Source organism: Babylonia areolata, chromosome 2 (genome assembly GCF_041734735.1).
Source record: "Babylonia areolata isolate BAREFJ2019XMU chromosome 2, ASM4173473v1, whole genome shotgun sequence".
Classification (NCBI taxonomy): Eukaryota; Metazoa; Mollusca; class Gastropoda; order Neogastropoda; family Buccinidae; genus Babylonia; species Babylonia areolata.
In genome coordinates this window covers 6,781,844-6,801,095 of record NC_134877.1, presented here as the reverse complement: position 1 = coordinate 6,801,095, position 19,252 = coordinate 6,781,844, and the positions used below count along the sequence as shown (strand labels likewise).

The 19,252-nt window shown below is 39.2% G+C and overlaps 1 protein-coding gene and 1 long non-coding RNA gene across 5 annotated transcripts in view; one reads left to right on the top strand and one right to left on the bottom strand.

The window, feature by feature from the left end:
* LOC143297090 (uncharacterized) overlaps window positions 1-19,252 on the bottom strand; it is a 70,482-nt gene that overhangs the window by 11,012 nt on the left and 40,218 nt on the right. The window lies entirely within an intron of this gene.
* On the top strand, window positions 581-17,141 carry LOC143297074 (uncharacterized). 3 transcript variants are annotated; one of them, XR_013057215.1, is made up of 5 exons: window positions 627-824; window positions 6,316-6,445; window positions 8,003-8,132; window positions 9,401-9,494; window positions 11,734-17,141. It is a non-coding gene; the product is annotated as an uncharacterized LOC143297074 (long non-coding RNA). The 3 variants fall into 3 exon arrangements; XR_013057216.1 differs by lacking the exon at window positions 627-824 and adding an exon at window positions 825-928; XR_013057214.1 differs by lacking the exon at window positions 6,316-6,445 and having other exon boundaries at window positions 581-824.

The window sequence follows — 19,252 nt, the reverse complement described above, 5'->3', positions numbered from 1 at the left end:
GAGAGAGGTTGCAAGCTTCCTGTTTAACTCAATCGGGACGACAAGTTTTCTCCGGCCTTGCTTTTCCCCACAGATGGCCCATTTGTAAGGGTTTTGAAAAAAAATTACAAAAAATACAAAATACAGATTAAGAAAACAAAACTTTCAGAAGTGGCTTATTACTGTTGAGCTATTACACTCACACACACACACACACACACACACACACACACACACACACACACATATATATATATATATATATATATATATATATATATATATATATATATAAAATCAAATTTCTCATCTTATTTTTACAGTTTTGCCATATGTAGAAAATACTGCCAATTTTTCACCCGAATCACCATACCCATGCTCGCTTTCTGCATTAAATTCACTTTCTTCTTCGTCATCATCCACCTCTTCTATGCCCGACCCTTCAGTTTGTAGCATTTCAAGTACTTTGGCAACCCTAAAACGTTGCCGTCGCTGCCTTGTTCGCTCCACAACATTTTGAAAAGAGCCCGCTTTGCGTCAGCGTGTGTGCGAGACGGGCCACACATGACATTCGATTGCGAAGTGACCCAGAATAGCGCACTCTGCTTGGCTAATCACAAAATCACGTGTACATTTTCTAGAACATGCTTTTCTATTCCGTCGTCTGAAACCGAATACATTTTATGTAGTCACGCATTCCTTTGTCCGGAGAGAGCAAACAACCCGGACGTACAACGTGTCAGACACTGAAGGCGGCTGCAGTAGCAAGACTGTATGTGCAATCCACCACTCTCTACCCTGTTCACAGCTACCCAACGAAGACAGGCTTTGACTACCCGACAAGTGTGAGTCCTATCCTTCTTTGTCGGTGGATAGAGAAGTCAATCAAAGCTGACCCTGAAAACAATGAGTTGTTTATAGGGTTGTGCCGTTGTCTACTGTGTGCTGGGTTGGTGGGATTTATTTATTCTCACACACTTTAACTATTTATTCGTTTGTGTGTCTGTTTACTATATTTAACTGTATGTATAAAAGCACATGTTAATAACCAGAGCAAGGACGAAAGAAATAAAAGATATATTTACAAGAAAGAAAGGAACAAAGAAAGAAAGAAATAGTAAGATGAATCATAGTAAAAATGAAAGTTTTTCATCGCGTCTTTTTGGTCATGTGGACAGAAGAATTTTACATATGCAGTCATAAACAGGTGCACAATAAATTGGTGGTACTATACTGTGTTGACACGCTCCCGTGGGACACCAGTCTGAGCAGTTCGGTAGGGAGAAGCCATGTTGCAGCGACGCGATAAATAATACACAAGTAAAAGGCAAAGCAGTGTGTATTGTTGTGGTTTGTTATGCTCAGTCTTGTGAGGGACATAAAAAATGAACATTTTCTAATCTTTGTAAAGTTTTGATTCGTATATTTATGGACGTACAAAGATAGACAGACAAACAGAGAAAGAAAAGAAGGGCAGAAACAGCAGGAATTGTTCAAAATGGCGGACAAATTCAACGGGGTCACCCCGATACTCCACCGTGTCGATACTCCCCCGTGTCGATTCTCCACCGGCTCGTTAATCCCTCTCGAAAAGATCCAAAAACAAGCAAATGTAATTATACAGTTGTGACTGATAATATGTTTTCTGCTTGATCAAACATGTGTTGTGGAATGATCAATGTGTCATGTGTTCTCTTCTCACAACTGTCCGCCTTCAGAGTTCAACAGCAGTGCGCGACGTGTGTTGGGGCCCGCTATTGTATGGGCTCGCTGCTGCCTTGTATTGCAGTTGTACTGAGTTACACTGGCCGTATTACACGGACTTGGACGCTCTCCAGCCGTCATCATGACTCAGTGCATATACGGGGGAACGCTCTCTGTCTCTCTCTCCCTGTGAACAGAAACATCCTGTGGAGTACTCAAAGAAAGAGCGGGGTACATGGGAAGTTTTACATGGCTGGCACGGTGAAAAGCATCTATGATTCTGTACTTGTATGTGTTCGTGACAAAGATATTTATTCTGACTTTTTTCAGTGTAGAAGAGGGGTTAAGTCCACAGCTGTTTTCCTTTTTCATCAATGAATTGACAGTGGAGTTATCCGGCAGAGAAGGGTAGACATCAGTGGAATACAAATGATACCTGGCGCAACAGAATTGTTCTTAATGCTATTTGCTGATGATGTTGTTCTCTTGTCTTGACACAAGATCAATCAAATGCCCTTAAGCAAGAAACAGACAGACTACAACTAACAGTAAATCTCGATAAGACCAATATAGTTTTCCGCAATGGAGGTCATCTTTCGACTCGTGAAAAATGGTGCTATGGTGACAGGGAAATAAAAGTAACCAAAACATATAAATACTTGGGAGTGTTATTCACAACAAAATTGAGTTTGACGTCTGCGTGGGATGAAGCAAATAAAAAAGGGGAAAAAAGGTGTAATCCAAATTATAAAATCACTCAAGAGACTGCCTTCGACTGACGCACAGCTTTTTTGGAAACCGTTTTCGACACACAAATTGAACTAGACTTGAACTATGGAGCGGAAATATGGGGGCTCATGCCTAATAACCAAATGGAAAAGGTACATACATTTGCAACGAAGCGCTTTTTTGGTGTCCCATTACACTCATCAAACACCATAATGTATGGCGAAACCGGCAGGTACCCATTGCATATTAGATCAATTGTAAAATGCATAAAATATTTGCTCAAACTAACAAGACTGCCAACATCACGATTGTGTAGACAAGCATACGAGATGCTGCTACTGCAAGAGGAGAAGGGCAAACAGAACTGGGTATTCCACATCAAGAAAACACTAACGGAACGTGGATTCAGTCTTGTTTGGATGAGCCAAGGAGCAGGGCACGAGAGCGGCTTCACGCGTATCGGAATTTAAAAATAGACTTCTGGCATGTTACAAACACAATTGGCACGGAGAAATAGAGAGCAATGATAGGTATAAATGGTTTTATTCATTTAATCAATTATAGCAAATAAATGGCATAAAATCTGCTTTGCGAAGCTCAGATTGAGTACACTTGGACTGAATGCCAACAGAAGATGGTTCGATTCAGACGTAGCAACATCTCCTTGCCCAGTGTGTGGCGAAAGCCCAGAAGATGAAAATCATTTCATATTTAACAGCAAAAGATGCGATGAATTACGAAAAAACTGCACCATTTTCAATACAGTTCCAGCGCAGAGAAAAGATTTGTTCGGCATACTATGATAGAAAATGAAGACATGATACTTTCACTAGCAAAATATGAATCTGAGGCAATAAATATACGGAAAACGTCCATCATCGGTCCAAATACTCATTAGTCAATTAAAAATTAGTTTGGGTTCTATGAGAAAAAAAGCATACACACAAAAAAAGGAAGGGCTACATTTGGATGGTCAATGTCGACATTGTAATTAATTGATGTGTTCGTATTGATATGATGTGTATCGATGTTACATGCGTAAATATTTTTTATATGATTTATCTGTATTTTGTTTTATGTGTACTGTCCAAACCTTGGAGACGAACGACTGAAAAAAAGGCAAATTACCTCCTGTCACATTTACTTTTAAGTTAATGACAATGTGCCAAAGTGTCGCAAATCTCTTATTAGTTTATGTTGTTTCAGTTCTGGTTTTGTTTTTTGGGGTTTTTTTTTTCTGTTCCATTTCATCTGCTTGCACTATTTTGTTTTTATTTGTACCTACTATGTCACCAGAGCTTTTCAACTAATGACATTATACATTTCAGTGTTCAGTGTTCAGTGTTCTCTCTCTCTCTCTCTCTCTCTCTCTCTCTCTCTCTCTCTCATTTACTCATTTCTTGGGGTCTTCTTCATACCTTTTCTTTAGACATGTTTCCCTTTCGAGGGCTGGAGGAAGCAATTGTTTGTTTACTCTAATGTTATCGGAAATAAATTTTCTTCCTTTCTTCATTCATTCATTTATTCCTTCCTTCATTCTCTCTCTTTATCTCTCACTCACTCTCTCTCACTCTCTCTCATTACTTTATTCACATACATTATTGCCATGAATGCAGGTATCATGATTATGAACTTGTAAATGCTTACTGTGCAGTTGAGTGTATTTGAATGTCACGTATGTTTTTCTAAAACTTTTTGTTATCTTGTGAACAATTTGATTTCATTTCTCTTTGTTCTGAAGGCTGGATGTAAAAAAGTATATGCATGCTTATTCCACTTCCCTCATTAAAAAGATTCGTTCGTTCGTTTGTTCTCTCTCTCTCTATCTCTCTGTCTCTCTGTCTCAGATTCTCTCTCTCTGTCTCTCAGACTCTCTCTCTGTCCCTCTGTCTCTCAGATTCTCTCTCCCCGTCTCTCTCTCTCTCTCATTTCGGTATCTCTGTCTCTCTCCCCTCCTCTGTCAGATTCTCTCTCTCTGTCTCTCTGTCTCTGTCTCTCTCGTTTTCTATTGTTTTGTTTTTTCCCCTGTCCGATTTTGTGTTTCATTATTTTCACCATTATTATTCTGATTTGTACCCCCATGTCATCTAGTACAGCCAGTGACATTAGATATTAAAATTTTCAGTATTCAGCTCTCTGTCTCTCTCTGTCTCTCTCTCTTGTATATTACTGTGTGAGTTAGTGTATGTGGCCAGGGACAGGAACCGGCTGTTGGACAGTGGGTGTTATTCTGTTATTAGCGTTATTAGCTCGGACTTCGCCTCGAGTCTTGCTGTTCACCTTGTTCACCTACTCTCACAACTTTTGTGTCTGCTGTGCTCACTGTATCGATGTGTGTGTGTGTGTGTGTGTGTGTGTGTGTGTGTGTGTGTGTGTGTGTGTGTGTCTGTGCTAGCACGTGCATTTGAATTATGTATGTGAATATGTATGTGTGTATGTGGGTGGTGGGTGTGTATGTGGGCGATGGGTATGTATGAGGGTGGGAGGGGAGGCGTCAGATGGTCCGTGTGTGTGCGTTCATGTGTACATGTGTGTGTGTGCGTGTGCGTGTGTGTGTGTTCTTGAATGTGAGTCTTTGTCTTATGTGTAACGTCTCTTCGTCGGCCCCTTCACATCTGCATCTGGGGTGGGGCGCTCCAAGATGGGGCCATAAAAAGGCCATAAAAGTGACCCATAAAAGGTTGGAAGTTTGTTTCAGGCAGCGGGATCAAAGCATAGTGCGGCGGCTAGGCCAAAGATTGGGGGGCCGAGGGGGAGGGGTTTGGGGGGTAAACTTTACTGGTTGGTAATAATATATCGAGGTCCAACAATGTCAGTGTACGCGCACGCGCCGTGTGTGTGTGTGTGTGTGTGTGTGTGTGTGTGTGAAAATAATCAATAAAAAACGGAACAAAAACTTTTTTTAAAATGCAACGAGTGGTAATTGCTACATACAACTGATTAATTGCCTTCTTTATTTCACGTTATGTATTACAAATTATGTAACATGAATTATCCGTGCTAAACCTTACAGCTGCAAAACTCTCTCTCTCTCTCTCTCTCTCTCTCTCTCTCTCTCTCTCTCTCTCTCTGTGTGTGTGTGTGTGTGTGTGAAAACAATCAATAAAAAGAATCGAAAACATGAACAATCCACTGATGCAAACACTGACACATAACCCCACCCCTCAAAATCATATGCCTTAAATAAATCATACAATTAATTAATATCTTTTTTACCTGTTTATATGTTGCTAATCGCATTACGTTATATTGCTAATTAATGCTTAATCATGCCGATTCAAATCTTTGTTGATTAGTCAAGTTCGCTTAATCATTAGCATTTCGTTCTAAGGATGTTTTATTGTAATATCATTTTTTAATCAAAATTTAACCAATTATAATTATCCAACACACACACACACACACACACACACACACACACACACACACACACACACACATGAAGTTACTTTTCCCTTACCAGTAGCTGTATTTCCCCCCCTATCTTTGTCAAATAACACTTATGGCTAAAAGACGCTAAACTGAAGAAGAAAACAACAACACACACACACACGTGTGTGTATGTACGGGGTAGTATCGACACGGGGAGTATTGACACAGGGGAGTATCGACATGCTCCCAAATTCAACATGCAGAGGCCGCAAGCTGAGTTTTGTTCCAATTTCCTGCATGTCAAATTTCACGCACACACACACACACACACACACACACACACGGGCACGCGCGCGCATGCTCACGCCACACGTCAGTGGAGTGAGAAGGTGGGGACAGGCAGGAAGGGGTGGCACGGAGGGGTGGGGGTTACAAGCAACCTGTTTAACAACCCGGACCTACAAGGTCTTGCTGACAGTGAAGGCAACTAGACTGCTTGCGCAATCCACCACCCTCGTACCCTGTTCACAGCTACCCAGCGAAGACCGGATTTAACTACCCGACAAGCACAAGTCCCATCCTTCCTTGTCGGTGGACTGAGAAGTCAGATTGTGAGGTCAGCTCAGGTCGGAGGTCAGGCAGTGCCTTCATCTCTGGTCAGGTAAGTCAGCTGTCAGGGACTGATCAACTTCTGTCACTGTGTTAGAAAGTTCCGTCAAGTTGCGGTCACTGTGTTGCTCTGCTACTATTTGTGTGTGCATGTGTTTTATGTACTTTACATTGTTGTTAAGATTTCCTGTTTGTATTTTGTCTGTGTCTGCTAAGCAGTGTGTATTGTTGTGAATTGTTCAGTCCATTCTTGTGAGGGACATCAAGCATGAACATTTTCTATACACTTTGGAAAGTTTTGATTTGTATATTTTTGGACGTACAGAGACAGACAAGCAGACAAAGAAAGGAAGGGCAGAAATAGCACGAATTGTTCAAAATGGCGGACAAATTTAACGTGCAGAGGCTGCAAACTGAGTTTTGTTCCACTTTCCTGCATGTCAAATTTCACACACACACACACACACACACACACACGGGCATGCGCGCGCACGCTCGCGCCACACGTCAATGGAGTGAGAAGGTGGGGACAGGCAGGAAGGGGTGGCACGGAGGGGTGGGGGTTGCAAGCACCCTGTGTTGCTCTGCTACTATTTGTGTGTGCATGTGTTTTATGTACTTTACATTGTTGTTAAGATTTCCTGTTTGTGTTTTGCCTGTGTTTTCTTTTTTTAACGTTTAGTTTTGTAATGTAATTGGTATAAATGCATGAATCAAAGCTGACCCTGAAAACAATGAGTTGTTTATAGGGTTGTGCCATTGTCTACAATGTGCTGCAGCTAGCTGGGTTGGTGGGATTTATTTATTCTCACACACTTTAACTATTTATTCGTTTGTCTATCTGTTTACTATATTTAACTGTATGTATAGAAGTACATGTGAATAGATAACCAGAGCAAGGACGAAAGAAAGAAAAGACATATTTAAAGAAAGAAAGAAAGACAGAAAGGAAGAAAGAAAAAGTAAATGAATGAATCATAGTAAAAATGTTTTCGGTCTACATTTGTGGACAAAAGAATTTTACATATGCAGTCATAAACAGGTGCACAATAAATTGGCAGCACTTGACTGTGTTGACACGCTCCCGTGGGACACCAGTCTGAGCAGTTCGGTAGGAAGAAGCCATGTTGCAGCGAGGCGATAAATAATACACAAGTAAAAGGCTAAGCAGTGTGTACTGTTGTGAATTGTTCAGTCCATTCTTGTGAGGGACATCAAGCATGAACATTTTCTATACACTTTGGAAAGTTTTGATTTGTATATTTTTGGACGTACAGAGACAGACAAGCAGACAAAGAAAAGAAGGGCAGAAATAGCACGAATTGTTCAAAATGGCGGACAAATTTAACATGCAGAGGCTGCAAGCTGAGTTTTGTTCCACTTTCCTGCATGTCAAATTTCACACACGCACACACACACACGGGCACGCGCGCGCACGCTCACGCCACACGTCAATGGAGTGAGAAGGTGGGGACAGGCAGGAAGGGGTGGCATGGAGGGGTGGGGGTTGCAAGCACCCTATTTAACAACCCGGACCTACAAGGTCTTGCTGACAGTGAAGGCGACTAGACTGCTTGTGCAATCCACCACCCTCGTACCCTGTTCACAGCTACCCAGCGAAGACCGGATTTAACTACCCGACAAGCACAAGTCCTATCCTTCCTTGTCGGTGGACTGAGAAGTCAGATTGTGAGGTCAGCTCAGGTCGGAGGTCAGGCAGTGCCTTCATCTCGGGTCAGGTAAGTCAGCTGTCAGGGACTGATCAACTTCTGTCACTGTGTTAGAAAGTTCCGTCAAGTTGCGGTCACTGTGTTGCTGTGCTACTATTTGTGTGTGCATGTGTTTTATGTACTTTACATTGTTGTTAAGATTTCCTGTTTGTGTTTTGCCTGTGTTTTCTTTTTTTAACGTTTAGTTTTGTAATGTAATTGGTATAAATGCATGAATCAAAGCTGACCCTGAAAACAATGAGTTGTTTATAGGGTTGTGCCATTGTCTACAATGTGCTGCAGCTAGCTGGGTTGGTGGGATTTATTTATTCTCACACACTTTAACTATTTATTCGTTTGTCTATCTGTTTACTATATTTAACGGTATGTATAAAAGTACATGTGAACAGATAACCAGAGCAAGGACGAAAGAAAGAAAAGACATATTTAAAGAAAGAAAGAAAGGAAGAAAGGAAGAAAGAAAGAAAGAGTAAATGAATGAATCATAGTAAAATGTTTTCGGTCTACATTTGTAGACAGAAGAATTTTACATATGCAGTCATAAACAGGTGTACAATAAATTGGCAGCACTTGACTGTGTTGACACGCTCCCGTGGGACACCAGTCTGAGCAGTTCGGTAGGAAGAAGCCATGTTGCAGCGAGGCGATAAATAATACACAAGTAAAAGGCTAAGCAGTGTGTACTGTTGTGAATTGTTCAGTCCATTCTTGTGAGGGACATCAAGCATGAACATTTTCTATACACTTTGGAAAGTTTTGATTTGTATATTTTTGGACGTACAGAGACAGACAAGCAGACAAAGAAAAGAAGGGCAGAAATAGCACGAATTGTTCAAAATGGCGGACAAATTTAACATGCAAAGGCTGCAAGCTCAGTTTTGTTCCACTTTCCTGCATGTCAAATTTCACACACACACACACACACACACACACACACACACACACAACAACAACAACAACAACAACAAACAAACAAAAAATGAAGAAAAAAAACAACAAACACCACCACCCAAACAATTGCTGCTTATTCAATGTTTCCCTATGAAATAAAATTTTGACAATGTTTCAGTTTCAGTTTCAGTAGCTCAAGGAGGCGTCACTGCGTTCGGACAAATCCATATACGCAACACCACATCTGCGAAGCAGATGCCTGACCAGCAGCGTAACCCAACGCGCTTAGTCAGGCCTTGAGGAAAAAAAAAAGAAAAAAAAAGAAGACTTTAACACACACACACACTCACGTATATTTGTCATCTCTGGGTTTCCCACACGGACAGGAGGAACCATTGCAAAGGCCACGGGTCCATACACATCTCGGTGCCTAACCTTCGCAGATCCCTCATTCGCTGCGATTTCAATGGCGCAAGCAGGGTGAGTTGGTCCTCACGTTTGGTTTGGTATTTTGTGCTCGAGACAAAGGGAGCATATTTCCATCTACTCTCTTTGCTTGAGCTAGTTCTTCGTTACTGTTTCCCTTAGTTTTTGTTTTGATCAATTTACGAATGATAATAGTTTCCTCACGTAAGCAGATATGTATTGCCTGATGCGTTTTTTGATGAGACAGTCTTGCGTTCCTCAAACCGCGTTTGAAATCAAAAGTGTTTGCAGTTTAAAACTCACCGTTAAACCACATCTTGATGACAACGAAATAGAGTTGTCATGGTAGTCAGAGTGCTTACAGAGTCGGAGCAGAAACAAAGTGTAAAAAAAAAGAGAGAGCGAAAGGAGAGAAAACCATGATAGAACTGGAGCAGAACCAAAGAGCCAATGCTTACCGACAGCCTTTAACACTTTCACCGCCAGTCAATTCAGAGTACAAAATTCCCTTGTGGTATAAACGCAGAAAAGACAGTGGCTAAATATAGCTGGGGATTCCCCCTGCGATGTATAGAAAATATGGCCTATCCTACCACCGAACATTAAGAGCAGTAGGTTCATGGATAACAGACCAGTGAATGGTCACCTTTCAATGACATGGGTCCTCCGTCTACCACGTCTGTGTATAAATGCGAGCTTGGCGGTGAAAGGGTTAAAGAGTGGCATCTTCTCTCTGGAAAGTGAACTTGACTGCTCGAGTCCACTATCACCTTCCACACAATGCACGTTCCCATCTGTCAGTTTCCCTTCAGCATAAGGAAATGGTAACTCATTGAGAGGCGACAGTGCTTTCGAGATGCATCAGATATCTTTACAAAGTAACAGAATAAAAGGATGTGGATTGTTCAGATTTTCTGTCTCAACATACTTCACACAAGTTACATAACTGCTCAGTCCAACTTACCTACGGAGACCGCGTGTGTGTGTGTGTGTGTGTGTGTGTGTGTGTGTGTGTGTGTAACAGCGTTTTCGTTGTGTTGTTGCCGCTTTTTGGGGTGTGGGCAGGATGGCGTCGGGCTGGTGATAACAATTACGAATGTAAGTGTAAAACACAGGAGTTTAGAAAGCGACACTGACGACTTGATTCCAGGCATTATTCAATACAGGAATACATAGGAACTGAAGTGAAATGAAGCTAGCGTGTTGAACGAATTCAAAACTATGCAGAAATGAAAGTAGCACATTCAATAAATCACAAGTATACAATATATTGTTATCCGTTTCTTTTTCATTTTGTTATGTAGCACTTGGAAAGTGGGTGATTTTTGACATGTCTTTATATTCATTGCTAGTAGTGTCGCTTGTTCCATTAACGACTTCCCTTTTCACGAAGTGCATTTCAGAAATTTCTTGAATCATATTCCATTTCTTTTCAAATTTTCATCTTTGAAACCCTCCCCCCTCCTCTTATACCTTTTATTATTTCATGATAGCATTTGAATATATATATATATATATATATATATATATATATATATATATATATATATATATATATCTACATGTTACACCCAAACTATGAAATTGCCCATTAGGCAATAGAAAACTCGGCCATGAAGTGAGCAACTTTTGTGAATGAAAACAGTATTTTCATTTATAGATGCATAAAGCTATAGAATTTGTTCACTCACAGCAGAAATCATACATGTATGTGTTTTTAAAATTCCTTCATTCAGATTATACACACACACACACACACACACACACACACACACACACACACACACACACACACACACAGTATGATCAAACATGACGGAAGCCGTCCTTGTTTTCTTAAGCCTTGGTTTTCGTATCGTCAATGTTTATCCGATCTCCCAGGTCAACATGTGTGCAGACCTGCTAGTGCCTGAACCCCCTTCGTGCAGAAGATCAAATGCGTATGTTAAAGATCCTGTAATCCATGTCAGCGTTCGGTGGGTTATGGAAACAAGAACATTCCCAGCATGCACAACCTCAAAAGCGGAGTATGGCTGCCTACATGGCGGTGTAAAAACGGTCATACACGTAAAAGCCCACTCGTGTACATATAAGTCAACGTGAGAATTGCAGCCCAAGAACGCAGAAGAAGAAGAAGTATCATGTTCACGAACTAAAAATAGAATGATTCAATCAAACCTTTTCTTTTTCTGTCATGTTCCTTTCTTGCCATGTTGATCATGTAAACAATAATGGATGAACTACTTTGGAGTGGGCGGTCTAAATTTTGATTTACTTTTCCCTTCTTTTACAGATCGAGGCAGATATTCAAAAAGGTATCACAAAAAGAGCTTCATAAAGCGGTGAGTACATATCCAACAGAGAAAACTGGAGGTACAAAGAGACAGATAAAAAAAAAGGGCTTCTGAAATCGCACGAGAGACCCGAAGTAGAAGACGTCATTCTGTATTCTAAAACCAAGAACATGAAGCGTGCTGAGACAAAGCTTAATAAACACTGCAAAAACATAAGAAAATGCAGTATGAACCAGCAAATAAAATCAAATTTACAAGAAAAACCGGGCCACGTTTACGCGGTTTTCAAGAGAGAAAAAATACAACGGCGTACTGTGAAACGCAGAAGATAAACCTGCAGTTTGCTGAGTCATGCTAGCATGGCTGCCTCTTTTACTTTTTTTCTTTCCTTCTTTGGTGTGCCTCCTTCTTCAACCGTTACAGAACATGAGTACAATGCACTGTTTCCACCCAGTCACAGAGAAGTCTGTGAAGAAAGTATTAGTTTGGACTGATTACGGTTCTAATTTACGAAACATTTCTACAATTGGTAGTAGTCTGGAGCATTATCTGTCATTCATTATTTCGTACATCGGAACTCCTTTATTTCATTGTAAGTCAGTCTTTGGCTTAGTTGTTAAATGTTACTTTTTCTGTGGTCAGATTTGGTCACAGTGGGGTCTCTGATTCGTACAACCTATAGCGCACGTTTGTGAAAACTGAGAAGTGGTTTTACGGTGTTGGCGCTTGCAGTGTCTCATAGGGTCGATGCATTGACAAAAGTGGACTGGATGAAGAACTGAAAAAAATGTACTGAATGGTGATCAAGAAATTGTTTAATTGTTCATAGTTGGTTGCTCTACTCCTGGGGTTTGAACCACCTCGTGTATGAAATGTAACTGAACTATAATTTTTTTTTATGTGATTTTGACTCTTCTTTCATTTAAACAAAAGCAGATGTGAGTTTGAAACATTATTTCAAGCTATTCAGGCCTTTGTGTGAGCATGTAATGCAACCACAAAATACCATTACTGATGAACTGAGCAAAGTATGCCTGCTTCATGATTACATAAGAAGGAACTGTATGGTTCGGAATCATCATAATGGCAGATTTACTTTCAGGCAATTTGAACAGATATTCCTACTCAGTGGGGTATGAAAGTGCATGAGTATTGGCTGAATTCTCAAATGGGTGTATGTATGACTTTGAAGTTTACACTAGAAAAGGAGTGACTATTAAAAAAAAGAAGTCTAAATTAGGATGTAAATATGCAAATCATGTTAGGCCTTACTGAATCAGGGTTATCACAAAAAACTGTAGTATGATGAAAGTGTATTGTGTATGTCATTCTTTCTAATGCCAATTGAAATCATGAAGCAGGCATACACATTGTTATCTATATATATTTTTTTTTTTTATCACACTTTAATACACTTTTTCTGAACAATTAAGCTTAAGATTCATTAATTGATAGTATTAAAAACATATATAAAATAAAAACTCACTTTTCAGTTACATCTTATGTATTTATATAAACACATATATAAAATGTAACTAAACTATATTTATTATTTGAAATTAACTTCCATGTGTGTGCATGTAATAACTTCCATTTGTGTGCACATAATCCACACTCACACACACACACACACACACACACACACACACCACCACCACCACCACCACCAACAACAACAACAACAAAACAACAAAACAACCCCCCCAAAAAAAAACAACAAACAAACAACAAAACAAAACAACAACAACAAAAAAACCAACAACAAAACAACAAAAACAAAACAAAACAAAAGCAACAACAAAAACAGCAACAAGAAGAACAATAAGCTCACAGTTCAGTTACACGTTATGTATTTATATGAATACATGTATGAAATGTAACTGAACAATATTTCTTATGTGAATTTGACTTTCATCTAAACAAAAGCAAATATGAGTTAAAATGTTATGTTAAGCTATTCAGGCCTTTGTGTGAGAATGTAATGCAGCCGCACAATGCCATCACAGATAAACTGAGCAAAGTATGCCTGCTTCATTATTACATAAAAGGAAGTGCATGGTTAGAAATCAACATCATTGTAGATTTACTTTCAGGCAACAACTTTAACAGATATGCATACCCAGTGGGGTATAAAACTGAGTATTGGCTGACTTCTCAAAAGGATGCTTGTATGACTTTGTAGTTTATGCTAGAAAAGGAGTTGTTTAAAAAAAATGGTCCAGATTATGAAATAGTTATCCAAATATTTTGGGTCTTCCTGAATCAGAGTTATCACAAAATATGTGATATGATGAAAATGTATTGTGAATGTAATATTTTCTAATACTAATTGTAATAATAAAGCAGGCATGCACATTGATAATACCAATATGGAGTTTTTTCACATTGTATTTAATCATTTCTGTATAATTAAGCTCACAATGCATTACTAAATAGAAAATAAAAAAGTTTAGTTACATCTTATCATTTATACATGTATAAAATGTAACTTAACTTTATTTCTTATCTCTCTCTCTCTCTCTCTCTCTCTGTGTGTGTGTGTGTGTGTGTGTGTGTGTGTGTGTGTGTGTGTGTGTGTGTGTGTTGGTCACACTTAGGCGCATGTCCTCTTTCATTTAAACAAAAGCAAGTTTGAGTTAGAAATGAGTTTTTTCCTTTGTGACCTTTTATCTAGAAAAAAAAGAAAGAAAACAAACAAATAAACAAAACAAACAAAAAACAACAACAACAAAACAAACAAACAAACAAAACAACTATACATGAACAATGTGAAACACAACACAACTTTGTGTGGTCTGTATTTTTATGTTGGGAGGTGCACATGACTTCTTTTTTGCATGTGATTTTTTGGTGTTTGATTCATTTGTTGTAGTAAGGGCGTATCACAAGTGAGTCTTGAAGGCCTTGCCTCTCTTGTGTAGAAATGTGTTTGCATATTTTAGTTACACGATGAGTCCAAGAAAAGGTTGTTGTCAGTTGTTAGTCCAAGTACCCTTCATCAAAGGCTTGGTTACCTCTTTTAATGGGGGAACGTTTATGTGATAGGGTTTGTCTTTTTTGTCTGGTCGTTGTTAGCATAAATGTAGTTTTGTGAGGTGACTGTCATGTGGTTATATTTAGTCCAGTCTATCAGGTTGTTAAAGCTATGTTGAAGAGACAGCATATGATGACTTATGCAAGTGTAGCTCGTGTGTAACGTTGTGCCATTTGCAAAAAAAGTTTATGAGTCTTAAACATGAAGAGGAGATCGTAAACATATAAGTGGAAAGCAAATGACCTATGACACAGTCTTGTGGAACAACACACAGAAGTGTTTATAAAAACGAGGAATATGCATTCTCTATTACAGTGTTATCTGAAAAAGATTCAGTGCACTGGTGGAGAGACGGTACAGGGTTAGTTTTCTGATATGGTAAAATTATTTGAATGCTTTTTTTTTAATCTATAGATAAGACACCACAGAATTCGTTGTTGTTGACATTCCTAAGCCTTGGATCATCATGATTGATTAATGCAGTATGACATGAGTGATCTTCTCTAAAACAATATTAGTTTGGGTGGAGGAGTCCATTGCTCTCCATGTCTTTGGGAATCCTGTATGTTTGTTTTTATGTTTTTCTTGTGGTTTGGAAAGAGTGGGGGTATTGATATTAATATGTAATTATATGGATCATTGGTGTTTTCTGATTCATAAACTGGGATAATTTTAGCTTTATTCTAGAGCGCTGAGAAAACAATTTATTTCAAGGCATATGATGAATTCGTAATTTTGTGGGTGTTATTACTGGCGTGGAGATTTTAGAATTTTGCTGTAAGGTCCGTCTAGATATTAGGACTCAAACTTCAAAGACCGTTATAAAAACGAATCGCAATCTATCGTTTTTGCAGTACAAAACGTTTTCAGTAATGTCAGAATGTTAGATTCTGTGTGCAAATTATCTTATCAGCTATCATTGAGAAATAAGGGTTTAGTTCATCTGATTATTATTTGCGAAAAAGAGTGTGCGAAATCAATATTGCATATCAATTCTTATAGTGATTTTCAAACCTGTGACAACATGTGTGTTGAATTATGCTTGTTCAATAGTTGTTTTATATATCATTCTCGTGTGTTATCTTTTATGTGATATTTTACACTATATTTGCTTTCTTGATAGTGTGGCAATGGCCTGTCATGTTGTACATGAAAAGGGATTTTTTGTAATGCTTATTGTTTAACATATAATCCGGGTGTTACTGAATATTAGGCTGAACACTAGTAGTTGATACTTCTCCAAATGTTCTGTGCTGCAACGTGTTCTGTAGACTTTGATTTGCTTATGTCTCTGCGTAAAACTGTTCATGTTTTTGGTGATTCCCTTTCAGTTGCTTCTTGTTCGTTTCGATTTCCCTATTGTATTGTATTGTATTGTATTGTATTACTTAACTACTACATCATTTTTCTCAGTGATAACTTCGGGCAGCAGTAGCAGCCATTTCCCCACCCTCTGGCAGCATGTTCGCTTTTCTATCAAAGCACGTTAGTGCAGAGTTATACAAGGGACAGCTCCCTATTTGTCACTCATTACCTGAAGCGCGTGCTGTGTAAGTGGTCACGTAGAAGGATCTATACCTTGACCACAGTTCAAGGTCCAAGGAAAGAGGCAGAAAAAAAACCCAAACAACCACTACCTTTTCCTTGCGTGATTCGAACCAGGAACTCTAGCTTCCCAGACCGGTGATTTATCCACAAGACCACCCGGCCCCTCCCACACACTCTGTCAGCACTCGCTCGTCCTCTCCAAGGGAAATGACAGCGGGCCATAGGCAGCTCTGGATGTCTGATCGCCATGAGAATACCCAGCACAGCATCTTTCCTGTCCGCTCAAATTTCGGGATCCACCCACCCACCCACCTACCTACCTACCTGCCAACCTACCTAACTTCCTATCTATCTATCTGCTTCGTTATTCATGAATGATCTATCAACCAATCAATCAACCCGTCTATCTTTATACGTTGTTGTTTTTCATCTTGGAAATTTTCATCACTTAAAAAAAAAAAAAATCAATCTTTTGGGAAAAGCAGTGAGGTAATATCATTCAGTAAACCAACCAAAATGCTGAAGCACCGTCTCTTTATCATTTCAATTTTTGATTGTTAGTTTTACTGGGTTTTTTTACCGGGCTTCCCAAATCCCCACTTCAATTTCTGATGTATTTTCTGTGTTTGGTTTTACTGTGTTGAAATGTGCGTGTTGATCGTAATGATAATAATTGTTATGATAGCGTAGAGCTTATCAGTTTTGGTCTTGTGTGGTTCAAAAGCTACTCTTTATTCAGTATTTTTGCTTACACTTTAAGTAATCATGTCAATGATGCTTTTCATTGGTGATATTAGCTATAGTTGATTAAACTGTGTACTCTTGCAGCCACGTTCTCTCTGCATTAAGTGTAAATAAGGGAGAAAGAGAGAAAGAAAGAGAGAGTGTGTGTGTGTGTGTGCGTGTGCGTGCGTGTGTATGTATGTATATATATGTGTGTGTGTGTGTGTGTGTGTGTGTGTGTGGGTGTGCAGTAATCAAAATATGATATTGAAGAGTACGGTATTGTGGCGATGATGACGAGCAATCTCAGATGAATAACTATACAGTTTCAGTTTCTCAAGGAGGCGTCACTGTGTTCGGACAAATCCATATAAGCTACACCACATGTGCTGAACAGATGCCTGACCAGCAGCATAACCCAACGCGCTTGGTCAGGCCTTGAGCGCATGTGTGTGTGTGTATATATATATATATATATATATATATATATATATATATATATATATATATATATATATATATAGTGGAGTGATGGCCTAGAGGTAACGCGTCCGCCTAGGAAGCGAGAGAATCTGAGCGCGCTGGTTCGAATCACGGCTCAACCGCCGATATTTTCTCCCCCTCCACTAGACCTTGAGTGGTGGTCTGGACGCTAGTCATTCGGATGAGACGATAAACCGAGGTCCCGTGTGCAGCACGCACTTAGTGCACGTAAAAGAACCCACGGCAACAAAAGGGTTGTTCCTGGCAAAATTCTGTAGAAAAATCCACGTCAATAGGAAAAACAAATAAAACTGCACGCAGGGGAAAAAACAAAAAGGGTGGCGCTGTAGTGTAGCGACGCGCTCTCCCTGGGGAGAGCAGCCCGAATTTCACACAGAGAAATCGATTGTGATTTAAAAAAAAAAAAAAAAAAAAAATATATATATATATCTATATCTATATATCACAGTGGATTTCTTCTACTCAGTTTTGTAAGACGACAACACATCTGCGCTGCCATGGGTTCTTTTTTCACTGCGTCAAGTGCATGCTGCATACGACTGAGGCCTCGGTTTATCGTCTATCGGAATGACTAGACGCTCAGTTTGATTTTCAAGTTAAACTTGGGAGACGGGACTCTATATTAGCAGACGAGCCACTTAATCATTCTGCCACCTTTCTTTTGGACAAGAAAAAACAACTTCAGCAGCAAATGAAAATTGAAAATTACAAAAGTTGCGCTTTGTAGGCTTGCTTGTTTTTTTTCTTTTTCCCCCAGTATCGCCATACCTGTTTATTTTATGTTTTCGAATTCAAGCTTCTTTTACATGCCAGAAGAAAAACTTTAATAGTTAAAAAGAAAAAAAAAATTACTACACATAAATCTCACAGTTTGCAAATGATACAGAAGTAAAACCTGGAATGCAGGAAAAACAAACACAATATGGCTAGGATGGGAACTCATCAGAAAAGTATATCCCACATCAGAATACGGCTTGAAATCTACAAAATATCCTTAGAATCCTTGATACCTGGTTTACAAAAACTGTTAACAGACTATCTACCCAACGTTGATGTCCTTGATATCTGGTTTACAATAGGGTTAACAGACTGCATCTACCAAAACTTAAATCCTTGGTATCTGGTTTACAAAAGCTGTTAATAGACTGTATCTACCAAACGTTCAAGTCCTTAATATCTGGTTTACAAAAGCTGTTAACAGACTGTATCTACCAAAAGTTCAAGTCCGTAATATCTGGTTTACAAAAAGCTGTTAATAGACTGTATCTACCAAAAGTTCAAGTCCATAATATCTGGTTTACAAAAAGCTGTTAATAGACTGTATCTACCAAACGTTCAATTCCATGATATCTGGTTTACAAAAGCTTTTAACAGACTGTATCTACCAAACGTTCAGTTCCATAATATCTGGTTTACAAAAAGCTGTTAACAGACTGTATCTACCGAAAGTTCAAGTCCATAATATCTGGTTTACAAAAACTGTTAACAGGCTGTATCTACCGAAAGTTCAAGTACACACACACACACACACACACACCGCCACCACCACCACCACCATCGCTACTATTACCACGACGAAGTAATCACTTATGAAGGGCTGTCACTTTTTTCCCGATGGATATTTCAAAAGCATCCAACTCCATGCCACTTAAAAAAACGAAGTCAAACCGTTTCAACTTAACAAATAGTAAAGAGTGGTAACTCTCTCC